At 45.4% G+C, this 23,415-nt stretch overlaps 1 protein-coding gene across 2 annotated transcripts in view; it reads right to left on the bottom strand.

Annotated features, from left to right (window-relative positions):
• Tmcc3 (transmembrane and coiled-coil domain family 3) overlaps nucleotides 1-23,415 on the bottom strand; it is a 272,618-nt gene that overhangs the window by 219,734 nt on the left and 29,469 nt on the right. Inside the window, exon 1 of one of the 2 annotated variants that reach the window (XM_076920031.1) lies at nucleotides 10,948-11,022. The exons of the other annotated variant lie outside the window; for it this stretch is intronic. The gene's annotated coding sequence lies outside the window, so the exon portion shown is untranslated. Of the gene's footprint in view, nucleotides 1-10,947; nucleotides 11,023-23,415 lie in introns of those variants that run through there. 2 annotated transcript variants of the gene reach the window in all.

Here is a 23,415-nt window from a genome sequence, read left to right as displayed (position 1 = left end):
TTTACTGGCAAGCAGCAGTTTGTCACAGCTCCCTGGGGCCATTATTGTCCCTGCTTTGCAAATAGATGTTTGCTGAGATAGATGGGACCCCTCAAAGTCAGAGGGCTAGTACATGGTAGCGTGGAGACGCAAAGCCTAGCCCTGACGAACGACAAGGCGTGTTCTGCAAGTGTATGAGGGAGAAGACCAGGAAGGAACACTCTACACCCAGAATGATCTTTTATGACTTTCAGTACGCGGGCCGGCACTCCAGATCCTGGCATTGCTCTCCGGGGTCTCTCATGAACAAGCCTGTGTGTGTCATCTCACCTGTGCTCCTTTGAGATGCCACACTGCCCTAGACCATCTCATAGCTCTGAAACTGATGCTCAGAGGCACTTCCCCAGAACAGGAAAATCAGAAGAGCGTGAATCTAAGCCACAGGGTGCACCAGGGTTCATGATGTGTACTTTACAGAGGGAAAACAAACTAACGAACAAACCCACAGACTGTATTAGCTGCCAGCCACCTTCCAATGCATTTGTACTTATGACCTCTAGTGGGCGCTGATGAATCCGGGGTCAACTCTGGGTCATCCCCCATGGCTGGGTTAGCAGTAATGCACTGGGTTAGCACTCTCCCCCTGACACACCTGAATCCTGAGACATCACTCTCATCCTCATCCTCATCGTCTTCCACAGCTGGGGCTGTTCTCTCAGTTTCCATTACGCCATCACTCTATATTCTCCAACTCCTAGAGTGCCAAGCATGGAGGCTTGGGTCTCCTCTCTACCTCACACGGACTCTCTTAGATTACACTGCATGTCTCCAAGCCAGAACCAGACACTTAGCTGCCAGCTCAGCATTGATGCCCGGGGTGGTCAATGGACAGACAACCTGTGGCCTACAGTAAGCCTCCATGCTCCCACCAACATGACTAACATCAGCCGTGCGTGCACGGGAAAGCCGTTTCAGTTAGTGGGCACTTGGTCTTCCTTAGATGTTCAAGGCCAAGAGGAATTTTAATTCCCACTAGAATAAGAGTTTAAGGCCAATCGCTGTCCCCTAGGCCACATGCCTACAGCCAGTTTCACATATGCACACAATGTTCCTGTAGCTTGGCACATGCTCTCCACAAACCTATCCCTGGGCTCACTCAGTCCCTCTTTTCAACAATTGTCCAAACATTACTTCCGGTGAGACCTTTATAGCCGGCCTCTCAAAACACCTTCATTGCCTTGGCTTCACTTTGCTTCACAAAATATCACTCATCTACCAGATTTATAAAGTTCTTTATTGCTCATATTCCCAGGTTAGGATATAAACCACAGGCAGGTTTACAAAGGGCTTTCAGTCACGTCCACTGAAGCATCTACAACACACAGTGAAGTGTTTGGAACAGAGTAGGCATCTCTTTGTAGGAAAAAAAAATGATTCAATCTCCAGGCATACAAACATAGCTAGGCACCCCACGGCACACACTGTCAGTAGCAATCAGAGGAGATGGCATACCATCTGTCTCATACACTGGTGTCTTTCCCTCTTATCTTAAAGCAGCGGTCATTTTTGACTTAAGATTAAGTGTAATTTGTGCTGTGTTTAGACTGCATGCTGCCAGAGAACAAAGAGGACACTGGATATCTTCCAAAATAGCTTACAAACTAGACTCAGCAAGTTATTTTAATATATAGAACCTTTATATTTTAACACATGGATTATATACACTTCTCAAGTTGGGAAACTAATTTATTTTCAGGATTTCCATGGCAATAGGACCCTGTCTTTGCATGTCAATAGGCAGTACTATCTGTTGTTCTCTAGCAGGTTGCACTCTCTGGCTCCTCTTTTTATTTTGTTTTGGTTTTTCCGACATTGCAATCTTTCTCTTACCTGCTGTGATCTCGTCTCCACAAAAGACAGTAGCCAAGAATGTTATTATAGCAAATTACCCAACGTAGTCAACTTACACAAAGCAAAGGTTGTTTTGACTCAGGGTTTCTGAGACCTCAGTTTATGGGCCCCTGGCACTGCTGCTTTGAGGGCTGTGTGAAAAAAAAGGCATTGATGGCAGAGAACACACACTGGAACAGAGCAGCATACCTCATGGTGGCCAGGAAACCACAGGAAAAAGAAGACAAAGACGCAGAGTCCCATTTCCCTTTCCAAGGGTATATATACCACAGTGGCTGGAAGGTCCCCCAGAGAGTCCCACCCCTTCAACTCTCTACCCATTCACTACAGCAGCAAGCTGAGTACCAATACGCCTGTAATGTAAGTTTTTGTGAGATCGCTCAAATCGAGCCATAAACAACTGAGACATTAGCTTTCATGAGCTGAGCCTAAGTCAGAGTCCCACCACTCACTGCTCGTGAGCATCCTGCTGAGTTACTCACAAGTGGGTGAGAGAGTCACCAGCAAGATGACTTGGTATCTTGAAGAGGACCCCGTTTCAGTCCCAGGACTTACACTGGGTGGCTCAGAACGATCTGGGGGCTCCAGTTCCAGTAAATTGGACACCCTCTGGCCTGGACCCACACCTGCTTATGCATGGTATACACAAGCTCGCTCTCTCTCTCTCTCTCTCTCTCTCTCTCTCTCTCTCTCTCACACACACACACACACACACACACACACACACACACACAGGTATTTGGGGCTGGAACCTTAACATCTGTACTTTTAGAGGACAACACTTGGCATATTCCACACAATCCAACCCTTAGGTCACAGAAAAGCCTTCACTGAGCATCAACCCAAAGCCATCCATGGTCACTACCTTACTGACTACTTAAAATAACCTGGGAAAGACACTGTTTATTTTATCTTCACTCCCAGATCACAATTCATCCCCGAGGGAAGCCAGAGCTGGAACTCAAATAGAAACCCCAACAGCCCTTCTCCCCGCTGACTCTTGGTTGTGTCAAATTGACCATAAGAAACCATAACCAGGACATTTAGTGTTCATTCCCCAGATAGTCACTACTACCTAAAATTACCCTGTGTACCTACTTTGATCTATCTCTGTAAACGCGAATACAAACCCATCATAACAACTCAAACTTTGTCTTGGCCACTTGTTTCCAAAGCCAAGAGCAGTGTCTGCCCTGTAGCGGTTCCTAGGAAGTTGAGTATATGAGAAAATACATGTGTTATGTGAATGTTGGCCTATTCATCAACATAATGTAAGGAGTGTCTCAGATCTGGGTAAGAGGCTAGGGAAAAGTGAGCTGTCTTGAGTAAGGTTACTGTCAGAGGTTTCTGAAGACAGTACTAAGATGACCCCCAGTGGTGTGAGTGGGGCTACTGATGTTCATGAGGGACTCAGGCACAAGCAGGAGGGAAGGGAGTGGACACCATGAGCAGACATGCCAGAGGAAAGCCAAAAGTGGGGCATCTGAATTGATGCCTGTGATGGTTTGTATATGCCAGGCCCAGGGAGTGGCACTATTAGAAGGTGTGGCCCTGTTGGAGTAGGCATGGCATTGTGGGTGTGGGCTTTAAGACTCTCATTCTAGCTGCCTGGAAGCCAGTATTTTGCTAGCAGCCTTCAGATGAAGATGCAGAACTCTCAGCTCCTCCTGCACCGTGCCTGCCTGGATGCTGCCAAGCTCTTGCCTTGATGTTAATGGATTGAACCTCTGAAGCTATGAGCCAGCCCCAATTAAATGTTGTCCTTTATAAGAGTTGCCTTAGTCATGGTGTCTCTTCACAGCAGTAAAACCCTAACTAAGATACCGCCCTTTGTTTGGATCCTAGAGCTTGGATAAGACTTAACCCCACCCAGTGAAACAAAGTTTCTCGAAATCCAGACTGCTACAGCAGCGCTAAAAGCACCCTGTCCTCCCTTCTCTGGCCCCTTGTTCTGGTTCCTGTTGCAGTAGGTCCAGCATTTCTGTCAGCTTTCCACTTTAGCTGGCTCTTCTCTCCTCTAAGGGCCTGGAAGAAAGGGACTTCAAAAGGTAACCAGAAAGGAAGAGAACACTGGCTACTACTTCAGTGCCCATCACTGCCATTCGGGCTGGGAAAAGCAAACTGGACTCCTTTAAGCATAGATGTTTTTAAATCTGTAAGCGAAATCTGCTGGGCCTTCGTGAAGAGCATTAAAGAGCACACCAGTAAATAGTCTGCGTTCCTGAGCTGGAAGACTAGATGTGTTTGCACTACCCACAGACTCAATATAATGCATATCAAAATGCCAATGACATAGACAGAACAGAACAAGGTTTTGAAGCACATAGAATCACAAAAGACACCCCTCAAGAACCCTTTAACTGAGGTCACCCTGAATATGGGCGGGACCATTGCACCTCAGATCCAATACAGAGAAGAAAGGGAGCCAGGCACAAGCACTCATTGCTCCCTACTCCCTGGCTACAAACGCCGTGTGACCAGACGTCTCAAGTTCTTGCCACCACAATGTCCCCCACCATTGTAGACTGTACCCATGAATTATGAACCGAGATAAACCCTTTCTTAAGAGCCTTTTGCCAGGCGCTGGGTCACTGCAACAGGAAAAGCTGCTGACACAACAGTCTTGAGCAGGAACAACTGGAGAAACCACACTTCCTGCCTTCACATTATACTACAATGGTACAGGAATTGAAATAGCACAGCACATGGTACGAACAGCAGTCCTAGAACTCAGGAGGCTGAAGCACGATGCACTGGAGTGTGAAGCCAGCCTGGGCTCCGTAGGTCATATCTCAAAACCAACCATACAAACCAAACAAACCAAACAAACCAAACAAACCAAACAAACCAAACAAACCAAACAAACCAAACAAACGAAGAGTACAAAAAAGGAATAAAGATAAAGGAAACATAAAGGAACCAAAACAAAGAAAATAGAGAACCAGAAAATCATTCCCACGTGTACATAAAAGGGTCCAACATAACAGGGGACAGGTATATCTACGAAAAACAGGAGAGGAAAACTGGATGTTCAGATGGGGAAAAAGTGAAACTAGACCCTTTTCCTTCCTTCCTTCCTTCCTTCCTTCCTTCCTTCCTTCCTCCCTCCCTCCCTCCCTTCCTTCCTTCCTCCCTCTCTCCCTCCCTTTTTCTCTTCTTCCTCCTCTTTCTCTCTGTGTCTCTGTCTCTCTGTGTGTCTCTGTCTCTCTGTGTGTCTCTGTCTCTCTCTCTTTCTCACTCTCTCTCCAGGGTCTTCCTACATAGCCTTGGTTGTCTTGGAGCTTACTATGTAGACCAGGCTGGCTTCATACTCTCAGAGATCTGCCTGGACACTGGGACCACCATGCACCTAGAATGCTGGCAGGTGCCAGGGTAGCAGCAGGACCCTTCCTTCCAAAATTTTGTCATGCATTTTGACAGTGCCTCCTGATTGACTGACCCAGATGCCTACTTTGGTTTGGACTCTGTTGAGTTTCCCCTAACATCTACAGGGAAATTTTAAGAAATAAATCCCCCACATTTTCCCTTCTTCGGAGACAGACATTTAAGAAGGTCACTGGCCAACCACAGAGATAACAGAACAGAAACTTCAGTGACCACAAAAAACAAGAACACACAGTGACAGATATCAGTTAGCTAGGTCACAATACACATCAGCCCCTAATAACAACAACAACAATAAACCAACAAATCTCCAAATAGCGGGAAAGTAAGATTTCCAGGGTCACCACATAAGAGTATTCAGAATGTCATGTTTTCAATTTTTATAAAATGCTGACTCATGCTATAAGGAGATATGGTCACTCATTGAGGAAAAAAAAAGAATTTTCCAGAAATCATTTATTTATGAAACAACCCAGTAAGTATAACCATTGGCCAGATGTTAAATTGATACAGTGGCTTCCTTACCTGAAGTTTCTCTTAAAGTACAATTTCAGTTACCTGTAGTCAAATGCTATCTGGAAATAGTAAATGTGGAGTACCAAAAATAAGTAGTCAGTTTATAATTGTGAATGGCATATCTGAATAGAAATTCTGAACAGAACATTGGAATCTTTCCTCACCTGCCCCATCCTGCCTAAGGCACAAGTCATCCAACCCTTTGTGCAAAGTATCTACGCTGTCTACACGGGCTGTCCACTAGCTCTTCAGCTACCTCAGCTTGCAGTCTGACTCTTGGTATTGCAGTGCATATGATGAGTGCTACGTCAGAACGGATAGTAAATTATACAGCCCATCAGGATCTGTGTTTCCAGGCTCCACCAGGGGTCATGGAAAGGAGACTGGTCAGCTAAAGGGAACTACAGAAAACTGAAGCAAACCTGAAACATGGCATCTAAACATAACAAGACTATTGATGGATCCAACAGAAATTCCTGCTAAGCACAAAAACTAAAACGGAAGCAGATCTGCACAGGCAGGAGACAGAGCTTGCAGGCTGGACGAGACTGTTAAAGCGATCCAATTTAAGAAGCAGAGAGACAAAGGAGTAGAGAAAAGTAACAAAACCAGTGTAGGCAAGAGGAACCCGACAAGAGGCAGAAGGGAGATTTGAAGACATAAATGCCAAAAACGTACCTAAATGTGATATGTAAGAATGTATATAACAAGAAGAAGAAAAAGCTGAATGCCTTTATTCCTAACACTCAAGAGGCAGAGGCAGAGGCAGGCAGATCTCTGAGCCAGCCTTGTCTACAGAGTGAGCTCTAGGACAGCCAGGGCAAAACAAAACAAAACAAAACAAAAAACAAACAAACAAACAAACAAAAAACCCTCTACCTGAACTCCAAGGAGGAAAAATCCAAACCAGAAAAATTTGAAATCAAAAGAGAAGTGACTATTTATGTACAAAGAATCCACAATAAGAGTAATAGCTGACTTCTTGTAGAAACCACAGAGGTAATACCTGAGAAAGGAGATGACATTAAATCCTGAAAGGGAATTTTTAAAAATGTTAAGCAAGAATTCCATATCTGGGAAAAACCGATCTTTTAATAAAAGGAAAGCCAGGCATGTTAGATGGCAAATACCTTCAATCCAGAGCTTGGGAAGCAGGGGCAGGGGGATCTCTGTGAGTTTGAGGCCAGCTTGGTCTACAGGGTGAGTCCAGGTCAGCTGCAACTACATGGGAAGAAGAAGAAGAAGAAGAAGAAGAAGAAGAAGAAGAAGAAGAAGAAGAAGAAGAAGAAGAAGAAGAAGAAGAAGAAGAAGAAGAAGAAGAAGAAGAAGAAGAAGAAGAAGAACCACCACCACCACCGCAACCGGAAACCCAAACCGCATCTATATTAACGAGCATGACGTCTATGAAGCTTCTAGCCTGTGTTGTAGCCATGTAAAGGAGGAGAAATGATTGTGAATGTGTGGTACAGATGTGGAAACCACTGACGATGTTAATCTAATGAGTTTTTTAAAGTTTTTTCTTAGAAGTCTTAAATGTTTTCTTTCTAAGATGCTATTGTTAGGACAAATTGTGTAAGAAATATGCTTTCATTGTGGGAAATCCAAAACCCAGACAAACCTCAAATGGCATCAGCTTTATCCTAGCTTGACTGAATAACAACAACGACAACAACAACAACTAGACCCTTCCCCAGGGAACCAGGATACTGAAGGGAACATTTCAGACAGACACAAAAGAATAAGAAAAAGAAGGCAGGGAAGTTTTTCTTTCCTTTTCTCTCATGGATAGCCCCTCCTTTGCTTACCAGTATTTCTCAGTACTTTGGCTATCAAAGGCATGAGAGTTTATAAGGCATAAAAGTAAAGCATTCAGAATAGCTCCAGTGCTTACGAAAACCCTAATATTAGCTTTTAATATTATTATTATTATCATCTAAAGATACTCTGAGGCACAAGCAAAGTCCTATTGATGTCTACAGCAATAAAAACACATAAAAGTTTTGAATTTTACAATCTAATTAACCCATTTCTTATGTAGGACAAAGACAGTTTAACTAGTAATTTAGTGATTAAAAAAAAAAAGACCCTCCATCAAAATAATAATGCAATTGTTTGTGAAAACTCTCTCTTCTAAACCAGAATCAGAGAGTTTGTCTTTCTGTCATTGCTATTGATACAGAGTAACAGTATTGGAACATAACACCACCACCCCCCCACGTAAAAAGCCAGGCTTGGTACCATTCTTGTAATAAATCACCACCACCACCACCACCATCATCATCATCATCTTCATCCCTGGAGCTTGCTGGCTAGACAGTCTAGCCTATCTGACAAGCTTCAGGCCAACAAGACATCCTGGCTCAAAAGTAAAAAGGGGACAGGAGAGACGGCTCAGTCATGCCCTTGTAGAGGATCCAGACTTGTTTGGCTGCTCGTGGTTGTCTGTAACTAGTTTCAGAGGACCCAATATCTTCTTCTGGCTTCCTCAAGCACTGTAAACACACAGGGCCCATACATACATGCAATAAAACACACATACACATAAAATAAAGATAAATCTTTCCGAAAGATAAAGTGGACAGCACCTAAGAAACAGCATTGAAGTTGCCCTCTGACATGCAGTGTACACATATGCATGCAAGCATACTCACACATGTGTACTTGGACACACAAACACACAGAGAGACACACAAAACCCAGAACATTAGCACGGGCTGTGTGGTGGTGCACTGAAGTGTGGGGGAGGGGGAGGCAAGAGCAAGTGATCTTAGACCCCTAAGTTGTTTTTCACCACCGCCTTCTCCCCAGGCCAGAGTCATGGAAGCTAAAACCAGCTCAAGGGCTCCTGATAACACCCAGGGGTAACCACTCTACCGCTACAACGATTTTAAACACAGTTTTGAAGTAACACGTTTGCTTCTGTGTTCAATCCACTCTGTGTGTCTAGACAATTTTTAAGTTCTCTCTCTTCCCGGGATGACTTAGCTAAATTGCTGTCCAAGGCAGAAGGCAAGCCACTCTGCCCTCCCAACCAGACATCCGGAGTTTAGTCTTGGTTAAAACAAGTCAGTCGTGTCTCTGTGCTTTGGTTTCTGCTGTCTGGTGCGGGCAGGAGTACATACCTCGCAGGGCTCTGATGAGACTGACCTGAGTTAGGGGTGTGACAGACTCAGAACACCATCCAAACCGGGAGCAGCCAAGATATATTTCTCCAAAAAAATGGAATCTCCCAACATTCCTTTTGACCAATGACTTCATCTACAGGACTTCATTAGCTATGAAATAGCACACACACCCAGGTGGAGGTTTGACTCAGTGGTAGCAAGCATGAGGCCATAAGGTTCTGAGTTTGATCCTTAGAACCCCACCACTGCCACACATACAGACTTACACACACACACACACACACACAAATATGGATAGTGCATTAGCTAGAGGAAGAGGTAGTTCCAGGACCCAGATGAGCTACTAGTTCCAAGTTCTCTAAGGTTCCGGAGCTCTGTCCACCAGCTTAAAACTCGCCTATGTATCTCTCCCAGAGAGATAGCCTCATGGCTACTCTTTCTCTGTCTGTCTGCCTCTAAAGCTGATCTATCCAAGGAAGCATAATGGTTAGGGCCTACCATGAGCAAACCATCTTCCATGCCCTTGGTTGGATTCTTACCATGTACCAAGAACAATCCAAATCTTCCATGTTGAAGGAGTCCTATCAAGACCTAATGTGTTACCAGCCTGTCTCCTATTTTATCACAAGATGACTATCTTTGGAGAGAGAGAGAGAGAGAGAGAGAGAGTGTGTGTGGAGGGGGGGTCCCTCTCTTTACTTGCATTACAAGATGTATCTCATCCCTGAGCCTGCCCTGAAGGCATTTAAGGTGATCAAAGGGGCCTGTGGGCACCTTTCACCCAGTAGCCAGTGAGAAGCCCACATCCTGGAGCAACTGTACCCCATAGCCTATACCTGAGAGCTCTGAGTGAATTCATCAATACCAGACAACAAACCTAGTCAACCAGAAAAGCATGGCATCTCCTATTGCAGCCATCAGACTTTTAAAATAGGATTCGAGAAACTCTTTTCTGTGTCACGACTTCAGAAATGTTAACTGTTGGAAATGCGTTTCCCCTTCTTCTTTGGTGACATCCCTTTGAGAGCGCAGGGGACCAGGGCTCCATCGCCTTTGCCTCCCAGCCAACAACCCCACAAACTGCCTAAGAATCAATCGTTGATTTGATACACAAGTGGACTTCATTTTTACAATATCTACTGATGTCTAAAACTTTCAAACTTCTTGGCACTCAAGAGGTTGAGGCCAGTTTGGGAGACCAGTGATTCCTTATCTAACTCTTTTTCAAACTGAATATTTAAGAAACCATATATATACATATATACATATATATATGTATATATACATATATATATGTATATATACATATATGTGTGTATATATATACACACATACACACACACAAACACATACACACATACATGATCAAGAATAACTGAAAACCAACTATATATCACACACCACTGAGGAGTCCAATCTCAAGTCTAATGTATTCCACAAAGCTTGCTTTGTTGTGCCCTGCTAGGAATGCTGGCCTAACAGTTAATGCTTGCCCTCATGATGATGGAAGGTCTGATCTATTTCACACACACACACACACACACCCCCCCCCCCCCCCCGCTTAAAAAATAGGAGTAAAAGCACAGCTAACAAACTCAATGCGCTTCTGAGGGGGTCGCATGGTTAGCACAGCTACCATACTTACAATAGTGCCCAGCTCACGGTGGCCTCTTAAGAAACGTTAATTATCAGTACTTTCTATTATCAGTCACGGTCCTAGCTAACACTGAAGTCTATCAAATTAAATAAACACTCACTTGGTAATAGCACCCGTCGAAGTAGTCATAGGCGTAAGATGCACATACAACCCAGCTCCTGGACAGAGAAACTTGCCCTCAGACCTGAGATACCTTCTAGAAGCCATGGATAACACAGTACTGCCTGCAATTGTTTACTGGAATGTCTCTTTAAAACAAAAATAGATATCTACCAAACCCTAAAGTGTGTGCCAGAAAGAACTAAGCCGACAGCCTTGTTAAACATCTCCCTTAAGAATGAAACAAACCAACGAAAACCAGAGAGCAATGTTTACCTTCTCTTCGGGCCAGATGGTGTGGTTCTAGGTCTGTAAGATCTAGGCTACTTTCGTGTGCTAAGAGCTCATGAGTCTGTGGGAGCTTCAGATGCTACTGCTTCAGTTAAAAATAATCACCGAGAAACAAAAAGCAGAAGTTTTTGCAAAATTGCTTCATTCACACCACCCCACCATGGGGCTTTTCCTGTTTCTCAGATCACTAATCTTTCGGCTCAGCAATTCCCCAGTGGGCACCTTGACGACTGCTGGTCCCCAAGATTCCTGGTAATGCAGTGTACTCCACAAGAAAAGACGCAACATCTACTCACATACAAGCGCCAGGGCCCCTTCCAGGCCTTCTTAGAGCCTTCTCTAGTTTTGTTTACTCCATGGTTGCAAGCTCACACAACCACGCTAGGGCTCCTTGCCCAGACATTCCGTCCCTTCTCCGAGAATTCCACAAAAACAGAGATGTCTGGGGACTAAGAAAGGTTTCCCTGATGATTTGAAAAATAATTATTTTCTTTACCAAAGGAAGCAAGGGGGGGAATCAAGTCTAGGAAAATAGATCAAAGACAAGACAATCAACATCCTAACATGGAGGAAGGGAATGAAAAGGCCCTGCCCCTAAGTAAAGAGCTATTGGTCTCTGATGGACAGTGAATGCTGGGAAGTGGGTACTGGTCTTCCTCAAGGGTGTGACCCCTGTTAGGTCAACTGCACTCCAGTGGATAGCTTTGTACTCCAGAGTATATGGGTCCTACAAATTGACTCAGTGAGTGATTTAAAAAAAAAAAAAAAAAAAAAAGGTACAAGTTAGGAGGTTATGGGAAGTTGAAGGGTCAATCTGGGAGGAGTTAATCTTCAAAGGATAAGAATTCGGTGTTAAAAACAGATTACAGGGACTCTCCTCAGAGCAGTGGGGCAGGACTTAATGCTGTTAATCACTGCTAGTTAATATTAAGCACTATTATTAACTCTACTGGGTATGGAGACTTCTGCCTGTAATCTCAGCACACAGGGGAGAGGCAGAGGAGGCAGAGGAGGCAGAGGAGGCAGAGGAGGCAGAGGAGGCAGAGGAGGCAGGGGCAGGGGCAGGGGCAGGGGCAGGGGCAGGGGCAGGGGCAGGGGCAGGGGCAGGGGCAGGGGCAGGGGCAGGGGCAGGGGCAGGGGCAGGGGCAGGGGCAGGGGCAGGGGCAGGGGCAGGGGCAGGGGCAGGGGCAGGGGCAGGGGCAGGGGCAGGGGCAGAAGCAGTCTCAGACTGGCCTGGGCTGTACAGTAAGTTCTAGACCAGCCTGGGTTTAGTAAAGCCCCAACAAACAACAAAAAGAAGTGTTAGTTCTTTATTGAGCTTTTGAAAGTGCTAACTGCAAACACACTTTTATTGCGGTCTGTGAGAATTACAAGTGACAAGAGTGAGCCACTTGACAAGCCCTTCCTGGTATCCTTGAGTGTAGGGCTGTCAGTTGGGCAGTCTCTCTCCTAGTAACTGGCTGCACGCTCCTGGCAGCCCAGATATTAATGGACACTTTATAATCCCACTGAAGAAACTCCAGCAACTGAAACACCTCTACATCCCTAGCTGACAACATACCCCCACCATGACCACTCCAGACATGTTAGTTGACCTTAGAAAGCGGCACCCAGAGGAAGACAAGACTGGGTGAACTCTATGTGACCCTGCAGCCTTTTGTTACCCCAAACAGAGGAAGAGTAGTTCCTCACAAGCCCTGCAGAAAGGCCTGTGATTGGTGCACACAAAACCCTGCATGACCAATACAAATACAAACCTTTTGTTGTTGTTGTTGTTTTAAAGATTTTTTCATGTGTATGAGTGTTTTGTTTACCTGTATGTGGGGGTGCCATGTGAATGCAATGCCCACAGAAGCAAGAGGAGGGCATAGGAGCCCCTGGAACTGCAGGTAGAAATGGCCATTATCCACCATGCTGCCCCCCTATAAGAGATTTCTCTAGGTGGTCTTGCCTAAGCCACTAACCCAAAGAGCTGGCAGAAACAGCACTGTAGCCATGGCAGCCACAAAGCCACCACCTATAGTCTCAGTGACAGTGAGAAGACAGCTGAAAAATCGGGCTCGGGGCAGAAATGACAAAGAGAGGTAGCACTCTGTTTAAATAAATAAATAAATAAATAAATAAATAAATAAATAAATAAATACCTGGAGTGCCAAGGTTTAAGGGCCAGGAGAACCAACATTCTTAGCATGTGCAACACTAGTAGCTTCAGGAGCTAAAGGTCTCAAACTTGAGGTGCACTCGGGGCTGTAACAGCAACAGAGGTTGTCTGCAAATGTGACTCAGCTGAGTCATGGGGATAACTGTAACAACTGTCAAAGGCTGGGGCCAGGGGCAATGAGTTTACAGCATGAGCGCCAGTGGTTTCCAAACACTGGAGCCATGGCCCCCTCGCTCTGGGCACCTCGTCTGCTCTTTGTGTAATCCGGGGGCTGCCAGCACCACAAGAGCTCCCTCTGGATTCTGCGGGATGTCTACCCAGATAGATGAAGGAGTTCCCCATCATCTAAATGGAAACACTACTTGCTCTGTCGTCTTTGCACACACCCCGAGGCAGCACAAGGCGAGCATCATTCCTGTCTAACCCTAGGGAGAACCCGAGATAAGTTCATGGACACACAGAGTAATGGCTACTTGTGCCCAGAGCTACATACGCCATCTCAGCAACAGATCTCCAAGAGGTGTGTTGTCCGTTCTTGCAGCTTGGCAGCTGAGTTCCCTGGGTTTTAAAAGCTTAGAAGAAAAAAAAAAAAAAAGCCACAGAGTAAGTGGAACAAAGATGTAAGCGAAACTCAGATCTATCTTTAAAGCCCAAACAGGACACAGCTTAGATTTTAGGGGGAAAAAAAAAGAAGAAAAATTCCTTCCAGAGTCAACCAACAGGCTTGTTTTAGTATCTTTTTTAGTGCAGGTGGGGGAGGGGATTCTAAAGTAACTAAGGGAAGTCATCAATACCCCGAACCTCAGAATTATGTAATCTTATGACTCTTCAGTAACAAAGATTTTAATTACACAATCACTCACAGCTAGCGCCTCTTGTATATTACAGTAAATAACTAGCTCAGAATAATAATAATAAAAAAAACTAATAATTTTAGCACACACATACAGAACCAAAACCCAAGATATAACAGGGAAAAAATAGGTGAATTGGATTTCAACAAAATTAAAAACTTTGGCGCAAAGGGTGCTATAATGGTTGATTTCGACAGTCAACCTCACTGGACTAAGGACCACGTAAGGCATGGATTAGAGAGCTACATCTTTGGGGATTTACTGAGGAGGGTAAGACCCACCTTGAATGCAGGTAAGCTTCTCCTGTGGGCTGAGTTCCTGGACAGAATACAAAATGGGAAGCCAAAACCCAGCTGGGCACCACGTGGGTAAATTCTCTTATGCCTCCTTATCTGCGAGCATGTGAGCAGACAGTCTTACATAACCACCTCTTCCTAGCCACGGTGTTTCCTTTGATCCACAAGCCAGAGCAGTCTCCCCCTCCCCTCATGCAGCTTCCTGTCAGCTACTTGGTCATAGCAACGAGAAAGGTCGCTGATACAGGCATCACACAATGTCGAGAAAGGTCGCGAGCAAAGGTACCGCCAACCAAGTGGAACCGTCACGCACAGACTAAGATGAGCTATTTGCAAATCACACAGCTAACAGGGGACTTGTCTCTATATTTTAAAACTCCTATAGTTTCCACAATGAAACGCTGCCGACTGCCACGGTATAGGCTCATTTCTCGTGGCTCCGTCACTGACAGAGTGTGGGGATGGGTGGCGATTTTTAAGTTTTAAGTTTAGCATTTTGAGGAAGTACCAAGCTCTTTTCCACAGTGCTTGTACTAATTGACTCCCCAGCGGCTACACGGGGACTCCAAACTCTCCCCATCCCTCCCCTGTCAGCTTCCATCCTTATTTTATCTGCTCATGTGCTTCAGTTTGCACTTCTCTAATCTCTAGTCAGGCTCCTCTGATTTGCTTGTGCTTGTTCATCTACTACTTGTCTTGGAGGAAATGTCAGGATTAGGTGATTGATGCAGGGTTTTTTTGTTTGTTTGTTTGTTTGTTTGTTTTTTTAACAGGGTCTCAGTATGTTGCCCTGGCTGGCCTGGAACTCACTATGGAGACCAAGCTGGCTTCAAACATACAAAGATCTGCCTGCCTCTGCTTCCCAAATGCTGAGATTAAAGAAAGGTGCATACCACCACAGCAAGCTCTACCGTTGTGTTTTTTTTTTTTAAATGAAAAATTTATTTCCATCTTTTCCCCACCTATTTTGTTTAAGGCGTTGTCACTTCTCCCTGATGGATCTATGTGGCTCTGAGCCTTCACTATGGAGGCATACTGGGCAATGGCCTAGAAAATCTGGCATGTCCCACAAACCCTCAGAAATGTACAATAACGACCTACATTGTTCTGGACCAGAGGGGCAGGGAGGAGATCAGAAGAAATCTGGGACTAGGGCTAGAGCCCGGTGGTGGAGCGCTTGCCTGACATGTGTGAGGTCCTAGGTTCAGTTCTCAGCTTGGGGGTGGGTGGAATCTAGGGACTAAGAAGATGACTTAGTAAGAAGATGACTTAGTAGGTAAAGTCCATGTAGGATGTGAGTTCTGACCTCCAGAATGTACATGGAAACCAGGCACACACACACACACATTCATACACATTCACACACATGACCACATATATGTATACATCAACACAGATAACCATACACACATACCACATACATGCACACATAATACACACATATACCACACATGACCAAATAGAGGCACACATCAACACACATACACACACACACACATACACACCATACATATGCACATACATCCACATACCCTCCACCCCACCACCACCCCACCCCACCCCCCTGCTTTAAAGAGAAAGAAATCCGGGTAGTCTTAATACTACCCATCCCCAGCTAGGCCTGTCTCCTACACGCCTGTATCATTATGGACTAGCCAAAATCAAACTACATTTGGGTACAGAGACCTGGACATGGTGTGGGTAAGGACTAAATATGCAGATTTCTTTCTTCATGGGCAGAAAGGGAGAGGAAAGGGAAGAAGCAAGATTCAGAACGATACTGAGAACAAACCTTGGGGAAAACCCAGTAAGATAAAAATAGCAAACTTTCAAAGGATGCGAGCTGTTAACTTTATCATTTGATTATCATACTGAATATAAAGCCTGGTACGTTAAGACAGGAATTCTGTAGGATAGATAACAGAGGGATTCTTTGACTAAAATCTGTAGGAGTCAGAAGAGAGACCGTATTTTGGTCAACTGAAGACTTCGGCAAGTATCCACGGCACAAGGCAAGTGCTAAGTCATTGTCAGCCAGATAGTTCTTGTCCACATGGAAGAGGCTGGCAGGCCCAGCAACACCACTTGTCAAACTGTATCTGACATGTAGAATGGAGATGAGCACAAAATGACATAACCTGAGGAGATGTCCAGGCTAGTGCTACACCTAGAATCCAAGTTAAATATGAACCTCTTGACAGAACAGGAGGCACCAGTCAAAGACAAGACTTAGGGTGCTCTAGCCATGCCATATCACCAAAGGGTGAAAATGTAATTACAGGCTCCCTAAATAAAATAATATTTATGTGAAATAGACTCTAAACCTTACTGCATCTCAAAAATTGGCCCACGGGCTTGACTGTTAAAGCTCTCTTTATCTGGGAATGCCTGGGAGCCCATGGAGGGCGTAGACATGCTCTTCCAAGATTTAGGCTCCATCCATCAGCGACTGCAGGTAAGTGTATAATTCTGAGCATAACTGTGGGTCACCAGGCTGGTAGAAAGAGGCCTTGGGGTTGAAGCCTCTCCCAGCGCATTTCTTGGTTTGAATAGGTTTTGGCCCCCATAGACTCATGTGTTAGAACACCTGGCCCATAGGGAGTGGCACTGTTAGGAGGTGTGTCCTTATGGAGTAGGTGTGGCCTTGTTGGAGGAAGTGTGTCACTGTGAAGGTGGACTTTGTGGTCTTATATACAAGCTCAAGCTATGCCCATATTGGGCAAGCATGAAAGACAGTCCTCTTCTGCTGCCTTTGGATCAAGATATAGAACTCTCAGCTCCTTCTCCAGCACCGTGCCTGGCTGGATGCTGCCATGCTTCCCACCATGATGATAATGGTCCAAACCTCTGAAACTGTAAGCCGGCCTCAATGAAATGTTTTTCCTTTATAAGAGTTGTTGTGGTCATAGTGTCTCTGTACAGCAATGAAACAGACAGACCGTGAACCCTGCAGAACCTTCTTGGTAGACCCTGGGCCATGGTGGGAGCTTACTGCCTGAAAGTTGGCACTAGGCAATTTTCTGCAGTGCTAGCTAGCTATGTCCAGACACGGAGCACACAGATGCACAATTCTAAAAATTCACTACAAAAACGAATCCCTGACTTTATAAGGAATGATTTTTGATGGGTAAATGCAGCGGGAGATATTAGAATGGATGGGCCTCTGGTGCCGCCATGTTCCCGCACTATGGCCAGCACTGACCAGAGCTCCAGAGCTTCAATATCTCACCACCCAGCTGGCTACGTTCCCATTGGCAGATCACTACCACGCCATGCCCGTGCTTCAAACCCCCACGGCCTTTCTCTCTCGAACTAGGTCTCGGTGAGAAGAAAAACACCACACAGAGTTTATGAACAATGGTAACTCCATCTCTAGGCACAACCACTAAAACCTAATCTTGTAAGCCTATTAAATCTAATCCTCTGGATACGCCATGGCACCGGGAAACTTTACCACTACATCTTGTCCATGTGCTCAACCTGTTCCAAACAGCCTCTAACCCCCGTCTTTCTTCTCCTCTTTCTCCATCCAAGCTGGAAGTCCTACTCGCCCAGTGACTGGCTACTTTATTCACTAGGGAATGGTTCACAAGAAGTCCTTGAGTATGTGACTCATTCCTTGTCTACAGGCCCTCCCAGGAGAACGGAATTAACATCAGAATACAAAATACCAGTGCCATCCACAACAGGTAAATTACACATCCATAAAGTTCTTTAATGAAAACAGTGGGGTGGGTTCACTGAGCAGACCTTGGGGTTTCACGATGACAGTACAACAGTACAGAGAGGAAAAACAACCTTTTTCATATTTTAAAGCTATCTTCTACTTTATTTATCAAATACAGTCTCTTCAGAGCTGGATGTGGTGGCAATGCCTCTAATCCCAGTATTTACTTGTTGAGGCAGAAAGATCATGAGTTTGAGACCAGTTTAGGTTACATGGTACATTCCAGGCTAACCTGAGCAACAAAGACAATGTCTTAAAAACAAACAAACAAAAACAAAAATCCACTTCTGTTTTTCCCAATTTAAAGCTTTGAGTAGTCCCATTTCTCTAAAGATCTTGGAGACTGTTAACTCTACCTTTGTCGAATACCCAGGTCTCTGCTGATTAGCTGGCCTTGAACATGTTATTACACACGACAGAGCTATTTAAGCTTGCAGACCATCTGGCAGGTAGTCATTACTCTACAAATGCTGATGTTATTATTTTATTGCCAACCCATCACCAACACCATCAAGATGACCCTAGGTCCCTCCGGGGGTTGATACAGGGACATTCTTCATAGCCAGTTAGTGTTTCATTATTGCTGTACCCCATTCAACTCACTACCCTCTCAGCCAAGTGTCTTTCAAACCTTCATTTAAGATCATCTTAGAGACTAACGCTTTGAAATCAGGTCTCCAGATCATTTCTCTGGATGGAAAGAAAGCTGGGCTACGCCCTGGCTAAAGCAAGATACATTCAAAATCCACACTGGCAAGAAGTTTTAAATAGATACACTGTTATTTGTTTCTAAGAGGACTGGACCAAGATAAACACGCCAGCCAGCATCTTGGAGAGGCCTGGCGAACAGGGAAACAGGAGAAAAAATAAGGCCATCTGCAGGAAGAGCTGGCACCGTACCACAGCTACCAGGCCCTGCTGCCGAGCATCCTTACCTCAGAGCCCAACAAAGGCCTGCAGAACACTTTGGCTGCTTCCTGGGAACAGCTGAAACCCAACCAAGTTCAAAATACCCTCTTCTTTTTTGTGAAAAGGGAGGAGAAATGACACAAAGTAGAATCTATTCTGAAAGGCACACATCTTCTGGTTCTCTCCTTTATCTGGGTGGCCGTTCAGGGACATGGCCTGGGATAAGGTGGCTGTGAAGCAAGGCAGACCATGTGTTCATCAATGACGCCAGGAAAAACATGGTCACCTTTGACCTGGGTGGCCCACCACTTGCCTACCCACTACACTGCAGCAAAAGGACCCTCCACCCCAGTACATCCTTCTAGCAATCCATCATGCTTGGCAGGAGGCCCAAGTGCCTGCATCAGGGTGGGACATGCATGCAGTTCCCATATGTGCTGCTGAGCCACAAAACGCATAACTTCAGAATTCAAGGGAATTCAAGGGACTTATCTGTTCTGAGGAAAACTCTACCTTGACATTTAAGAAGATGGTACCACAGCTGTAGGGGTTTCCCTGGGGCACCCCAAGCCCTGCCTGAATAGCACAAGGGGAAAAGCAACGTCCAAGCCAATGTGATCTGTTGAGCCAAGTGTAAACACCCCTGGAAACCAACCAAAAAACAACAGGCCTTTCACTCTGGCTTGTCCCCAGTGCTGTTCAGCAAAGTCACAGAACTTTAGAGCCAAGAAGAGAAGATCAGCAGAGGCCCAGGTGGTGGCATTACTCACCAAAGGTCACCAATAGGAAAAGCAGTCACTCCAGGACTAGCATATCCAGCTTTATCACAAGAATTGGAAAGCACCGTTGTTCTGGGGATGCAAGCCACCCTATGCATGGATGAGAAATCCCCTACTCAACAGGAAAGGGTCATGGGAAAGCACCATGCAGAAATAATCTGCTGTTCTCTGAGCTGACACCAAGGCTCAAATCCAAGCTCTGCCCTTTACCAGGTTGTCACCAGGAAAGGATCCCCAGCCTCAGTTTTCTCATCCATAAAAGGGGCTGATAACATCACCGGTCTTGTAGAATGTTTTCAGGATGAAGCACACCAGCAAAGAGGGCTCCCACGGAATCCATCACCAACATTAACCAGGAAAGGGATAGCACTGAAAGACTGGGGATTCTGTGACCCAATAGGAAGGGGGTTGCTGACGAGCTAAGGTCATCAGAAAGATGGATGGAGCCTTGATTTTAAAAGGCCTCCATCGACGTTACCTTCTGCTTAATTTGTGATTGTGAAGATGGGCGATGGGACCTAGTTGGTGAATTCTCAAAGGTGGGGAGAGCTGAGCTTAAGTGGGGAAATGCAAATGACTTGACCTTGTCAACTTGGACTCAAGGTCAGGTTGGTTGAGTCGGGTGTTGTGGGATTCTTGGGAGCGTTAACCCCAGTGTTTTTTTCTGGATCCATGCACAGACCAGAGTGTCTCTTTGCACCGCTTGGAGTCTCCCGAGGACACGCAGGCCAACGGTGCTGTGTAGGGAGTTATTTTGCGTTTTCTGTGCTTTTCTTTTCCAGAACTCCTCCTCCTGATAGGCTACTCTTGGCCTTAGCACCAGCTTTCTCAGAAATGGCCATAAGTAACCTCCTGGCCTCCCTGCGGCCATTGTGTTTGTGATGTGTGTGGTGTGGGGTGAAAGCAGTGAGCACACTTTCTGCTCTTTTGGCCCTCTGCAAAGTTGGAGGTGACCCCTCCATCTTCCTCACCTGCCAGTTCTTGGTGAGTGAAAGTGTTTTTTAAAATGTGATTCTGGGAGGAGAAAATGCTTTTCCCCTTGTGAAACCCGAGGGCACCCTTCCTGAGGTGCCAACCCCAGACTTTAAGGTAGCTAAACCTTTTTTTTTTTTTTTTTTTTTTTTTTTTTTAAAGATTCAATGGCTGGTTCATCCTCCAGATGTGACTATTGATGTCCACTTCGCAACAGAGTGTCTGAAATTGTGGTGGTCCTGATTTATAGGATTCATAATTTAAATGTCTGCTGAATAAATTTGGTTTTGTTTGTTTGTTTGTTTGTTTGTTTTGGAAAAAAAAATAAATAAAAGGCCTCCATCAGACTGGCCAATAGGCAAGTCTGTAGAGTGTTTTTCTTGATTGTTGATGGATGTGGGAGGGTCTAGCCCATTGTGGGAGCTGCCTGCTCTGGGCAGATGTCCTGAGATGTGTAAGAAAGCAAGCCGAGCAAGCCATGAAGTGCAAGCCATAAGCAACGTGCCTCCAAGGTCTTTGCCTCCAGCTTCCTGCCCTGGCTTCTTTGATGATGGACTATAATCTGTAACCCAAATAAACTCTTTTCTCACCTAGGTTGGTTTGGGTTGGGTTTTTAAAATTAGAGCCGAAGAGAAACCGAATTAGGCCAAGAGGGGTTGTCCATTAAATAGCAGAGTATTATTTAACGTCATGGAGTTTTGAGGCCTGCCAAGGGTCGTATTAACAGTGGTTAGAGAAGAAGAAACGTCCAAGAAGGAATACATCATAAGTATTAAACATGCATGATGCTACCTGCATCAAAGGATCTTACATACACATATTGCACACCTCAGGAAGAAAGTAGAAGAAAATGCATACAATATCAAGTAATTTTCTAGACAGTGGATCTATAACCGACCAGCACCGACTTCTCTGTTATTTTTCTTTGTTCCCCACATTTACATAGACAAGTGGAATAAAGGTTCTGAAGTGTGTTTGTCAACGAGAAATCTGACGTCAGCCTGGTTTCAAGTGGCTAAGGGACTACTACAGAGGAGTAACAGTAGGGAAGAGAGTAGCCCCCAGAAGCAGGGCCTGAGTTAGCCAGCCACAGGGAAGCATCTTGTTTGGGAGGAAGCCCTGGAGTCAGTTGGGAGGAGCTTCAAGCCACCAGATAATTGTGAACGAAGATGCTTGGAAGTATCAGGCCGGGAAGTATCTTTGACACAGAGGAACACATTTCAAAACAGAAAGAGGGTTAGTGATGGTTTCAGCAGTTCCCGTTCAAATACTAGAAATCACATGCCTAGAAAGAAGGAAAGAAGTGCAGGATTCTGGAGAAAACTAGTCAGCTGCCTCTTATCTCCTGCTGGCTCTGATGAAGAAAGCATGTCTCAGAAAACTGAAAGGCCAAAGAGGAAAAGGAACCAAGGCCCCCACAGAGGTCAAGGGTCAGAGAAGTCCCACAGAGCCAGTGATCTATCTGCCTTCTGAGTCTGAGACTATTCTCTGACCCAAGCGAGGACCCACATTTCCTACTTTTGGCATCTAGCAGAGAGAAACCGAGTGGCTAATTCTGGACTCACTGCAGGGACACAAGCCACCGTCGAGACAGAGAAGTCCCCACCGGGTCTCAGAAGATGGCGTCAACCTGGCTTCGTTCTCTACAAATCTTTGCCCAGCCATTTTTGCCTTCCCAGCCTTTCTCTTTGCTATGGCTGGAATTTTGCTATGGCTGGGATGTGGCTTATCTCTGGGGGTTCCGGTGAAGGTTCGTGCCCAGTGTGGTGACCTCAGAAGTGGTGGGACCTCTTAGAGGTGGGTGCCTACAGCAAGAAAACCAAGTCATAGTGTCTCTACTTTTAGAAACAAGGTAGTTCTTATTAGAAGATTGTTATTAAAAGAGAAAGCCTAACTTTAGCCTCTCTTTGGTTACTGGTCTCAGGATCTCTTCCATGAGCACTTGAACCATGGTACCATCTGCCCTCCGCAGCGAGGACCTGGAGGTGGAAGCGTCTCCAGGGCTGGTGCTGTGTTGTTCGGTCTTTCAAGCTTCTTAAACAATCATAACCATCTCTTTATAAAGTGTGCAGCCTGGGGTATTTTGTTATATCATTGGCCAACAAAGAATAGTTAATAGAAGAGGCAGGCCTTAAGCCATGAGTGGTCTCAGGGTCCTTTCAACTGCTGTACAGGGCCCCCACTCTCCTCAGACCCTAAGCCAGACACTTAAATTATCGGCGATCCACGGAAGTGACTGGGCTTTCTAGTCAGAATAGGGACCAAGAACTTCTCAGTGAGATGCTTAAAACCTCCCCCCCCCCCCCCCGTGGAAACATCACAGCAGACCACAGGGGCCTGTGATCAGCAGGGAGTGACCACTGGGGAACACATTCCACATTATCTCTGCGTTTAGTGGGCAAGAAACAGAAAAAATAAAGGGACTGCACAGAGTAGCCGTCAGCAGCAGCACAGCCCCCCACATCCCCCCTCAGAACTTTCATGTTTGTCCATTGGTCAGGTTAACTTGCAGTTCGGCTGTCTGAAAATCAGAACAGTAGCAGCAACAAAACTTGAAACTCAGAGCCCCTGGAGAGGGGGGTTCCACCACAGAGGATGATCAAAGGCTGACAGAGAAATGTTATTCTGTCAAAACACCCCACGAAGAGAAACAGCTATGTACATTTCTTAGGGCAGGGCAGCCTCACTTGTGATTGAAAAATTATTCAGGTCTATTTCAAGCAATTGAGTCAATTTTCTCACGCTAGGGATTAGC

This window comes from Arvicanthis niloticus, chromosome 22 (genome assembly GCF_011762505.2).
Source record: "Arvicanthis niloticus isolate mArvNil1 chromosome 22, mArvNil1.pat.X, whole genome shotgun sequence".
Taxonomy (NCBI): Eukaryota; Metazoa; Chordata; class Mammalia; order Rodentia; family Muridae; genus Arvicanthis; species Arvicanthis niloticus.
The sequence above is the reverse complement of the archived record's forward strand: the minus strand, read 5'-3'. Positions and strand labels throughout refer to the sequence as shown.